Source organism: Pterocles gutturalis, unplaced genomic scaffold (assembly GCF_000699245.1).
Source record: "Pterocles gutturalis isolate BGI_N339 unplaced genomic scaffold, ASM69924v1 scaffold31787, whole genome shotgun sequence".
Classification (NCBI taxonomy): domain Eukaryota; kingdom Metazoa; phylum Chordata; class Aves; order Pterocliformes; family Pteroclidae; genus Pterocles; species Pterocles gutturalis.
In genome coordinates, this window is record NW_010116461.1 from 325 (window position 1) to 1,141 (window position 817).

Sequence of the window (817 nt, forward strand, 5' to 3'; positions counted from 1 at the left end):
GGGATGTCACCGGCGTCGGGCTCAGGGACCTTTCTAGGTGCACCAGGAATGGGATTTAGAACCAAAACTCCAATTCCTCCCCCCACCCCGGAACCCAGCATCCAGAAGCAGCAAATAACCCGAGAAGAACGTTCCGACGTTTCTATCTTTTTACTTCATCTAAAACTGTAAAACCGGAGAAGATGGGGGGCAACCGTTTGGGACACGGACCCATAGAAACGCTCAAACCTCTTAGCGTCATTGAGGATGGAAAGAGAGGCCAGAAAGGTCAACTGGGATTTTGGTAGAAGTCCTCTGGAGTGATGGAAATAGGGATGCTGGGGACGTAGAACTTGGGTTTGGGTCATAAAACTTGGGTTTGGGCAACGAAACTTGGGTTTGGGCAATGAAACTTGGGTTTGGGCAATGAAACTTGGGTTTGGGCAAATGAAACTTGGGTTTGGGTCATAAAGCTTGGGTTTGGGCAATGAAACGTGGGTTTGGGTCATAAAACTTGGGTTTGGGTCATAAAACTTGGGTTTGCATCATAAAACTTGGGTTTGGGCAAATGAAGCTTGGGTTTGGGTCATGAAACTTGGGTTTGGGCAAATGAAACTTGGGTTTGGGTCATAAAGCTTGGGTTTGGGCAATGAAACGTGGGTTTGGGTCATAAAACTTGGGTTTGGGTCATAAAACTTGGGTTTGCATCATAAAACTTGGGTTTGGGCAAATGAAGCTTGGGTTTGGGTCATGAAACTTGGGTTTGGGCAATGAAACTTGGGTTTGGGCAAGTTTGGGCCATAAAACTTGGGTTTGGGTCATGAAGCTTGGGTTTGGG